We start from the raw sequence: 2,644 nt of genomic DNA, 5'->3' as shown, positions 1-2,644 counted from the left end.
ATTCAGGAAGTTCCAAACACTAAAGCAATTTAGAGTTGGCTGTCGGCGCTTACCCCAATGCAGGTGGCTTTATCTTTATTATGGATTGTTCAGTGAAACCTTTTGGTCATTTGAGTTTATTTTCAATGTGACATTTAAACCTGTAAAGAATAATTCCCATATGTGCAAGAGGGAACAACAGCAGAAAAGGAGACATGGGAATTTTCACCTTCTCCCTCCAGCCATTGGTTCAGGGCCGACCCGGGTCTGCACTGGCAGAACATATCAGCCTTTCAATGAATGCCATGTCTTGTGCTGTGTTAAAAAGGTTGGTGGTCTTGGTCTGGTGGGTCTATGTGGGTAACTGCCTACGTCACTGGCCTGAGCCCAACAGATCTGACTCCAGGGCACAGAAGCTGAAGAGTGGTTGGTCCCAATGGAAAGCGTCTCCCATGTCTCTGGGTTGAGGCTGATGTGAGACATTCTTAGACAGTCTTTGATGGCTTTTCAGTGCCTCCTCTCATCTGACTGTATAGACAGCTCTTCTTCCCAAGGGTGTGGGTGGTGTCTCTTCTCTATGGCTTCAAGCTTGTCTCACATTTTAAAGGCATTCAATTCAGCCAATTACTGAGCAGATTCTACATTCTCTGGAACCTGGGTTGGGCTCTAACCTGAAAGAGAGAGTCCAAGCCTTAAGGAGCTCATAGCCTGGCAGGAAAGGGGGAAGCCAAGGTCATAGCCAGCTCATGGCATCCTAGAGCTGAGCGGCAATGAGTTGCAGTCAACTATGGCTTGGGGGGCAGAGAATGATACCAAAACTTGGCCTTTGTGCACTGGTGCCAAACTGAATCTCAGAGTCGGAGTTTTGGGTGAAGTAGAATAGAATAGCTTTATTGCTTTGCCAGGCAAAGGGGGACACAGTGGGCTTGTGCCCTTCAAAACTGTGTGACCCTGGGAATTCCCTGGTGGTCCAGTGGTTAGGACTCTGCGCTTCCACTGCAAGGGGCCCAGGTTCAATCCCTGGTCAGGGAACTAAGATCCCCACAACCCACAAGGTGCGGCCAAATTTAAAAAAAAAAAAAAAAGCCTTCTCCATGAGGCTTTCTCCAAAACTGTGTGTCCCTACCCAGGGGTGGGGGTGGGGTTTGGTAAGGAGTTTTACAGCAGTGGTTCAAGGGTGGGGTTGCTTATAAGGATCAGGGTGTGTGCAGGGCCTGCATTCCTTTAATGTGGCCTCAGTTGGTCTCCTGATGTTCTCTCTGGAACGAAGAATGCTTCATCAAGTAGTTAACATCTTCCATTTGTTGGAGGTTTTAGTTCTGCAGAAAAGCTCAAAGATATTGTGATGTGTATCCCTTGAGGCCAAACCAGGACCCTGCCTCAAGGCTGTGCTATTGTTTCTTGACTGCTCCTCCCTTGTCTCTGCATTCCCTCCCTTCCCTAATTAGTGGCTGTTTGAACACGCCCTTTGGAACTCAGGGAAGGTCATGGAGGCTGAACAGAAAGGCTCCCATGCCCAGGAACCCCACAGGGTCCTGCTCGGTTTCAAGAGGGATCCAACAGAGAGAGAATAGCCAAAGATTAAGACCTTAAAAGATGAGTAGGACTTTGTCAGGAGTTGGGGACGGGGTAGAATGTTCCAGGCTGAGGAAACCCCATGTACAAAAGCACAAAATAGTCAAATATTTGTATGGTTTTGGGAATCCCTTCAGTGGCTCCCCTTAGCTGTTATGCTAAAGGGCAAACATGGCAGCATTCCTACAAAGCCCTTCACTTGGCTGGCCTCTCTGCTTCTGAAATTTTTCTTTCATTCATTCCCTTCCTTTACCTTCTCCCTAAGCATTCTTTTTTTTTTTTTTTTTTTTTGCGGTACTCGGGCCTCTCACTGTTGTGGCCTCTCCCGTTGCGGAGCACAGGCTCCAGACGCGCAGGCTCAGCGGCCATGGCTCACGGGCACAGCCGCTCCGCGGCATGTGGGATCTTCCCAGACCGCGGCACGAACCTGCGTCCCCTGCATCGGCAGGCGGACTCTCAACCACTGCGCCACCAGGGAAGCCCCTCCCTAAGCATTCTTAATTCCTTGGACCAAGCCTTCTCACATTGCTGCATATTTGCATTTGCTACCTTAATCACCTTTTCCCTGCTCCTTTTTTCTGAGTAAGTCTCTCACCCTTTAAACTCCTCCTAAGCTTTTCCAGGATTCCCTCCCTGACTCCTTCTATCCTCCCCAGAGGTGACATTTGATGTCCCTTGGTATTTTCATGGTTCCACAATACTGTCATTGCTGAGCCCCTTGTGGCAAAGACTGGGCCTCTCAGACCTGTGTCCAAAGCACTTAATACACTGCCTAGTGTTGGGGAAGAAAAACTTTTCCTCTATCCTCTTAGGTTCAGTAATTGGAGGTCTGCAAATTAAAGTGACAAAAGACAGATTAGCAAGAAGGGGGAAAAACAGATTTAATTAAGTACCTATGCTCAGGAGTTCAGAAAAAAGTGTGACCCAAGGAGGTGGTTACAGTTTTTACATATCACCTTAATAGGAGATGGGGAGGGGCAGAGGAGTACTTCTGGGAGAACAAATGACTTTTAGGAAAGACAAATGGGCACTTAAGAGAATAGATGGGAGATATGATAGTTTTATGACAATATCTGTTTGAAGTGACTTC

General features: G+C 47.8%; 1 non-coding gene across 1 annotated transcript; it reads left to right on the top strand.

Moving 5' to 3' along the window:
* The first annotated feature begins 938 nt into the window (after window positions 1-938).
* On the top strand, window positions 939-1,011 carry TRNAG-UCC. The gene has a single exon. It is a non-coding gene; the product is annotated as a tRNA-Gly (tRNA).
* The last annotated feature ends 1,633 nt before the right edge of the window (window positions 1,012-2,644 follow it).

Source organism: Phocoena sinus, chromosome X (assembly GCF_008692025.1).
Source record: "Phocoena sinus isolate mPhoSin1 chromosome X, mPhoSin1.pri, whole genome shotgun sequence".
NCBI lineage: Eukaryota > Metazoa > Chordata > Mammalia > Artiodactyla > Phocoenidae > Phocoena > Phocoena sinus.
The sequence above is the reverse complement of the archived record's forward strand: the minus strand, read 5'-3'. Positions and strand labels throughout refer to the sequence as shown.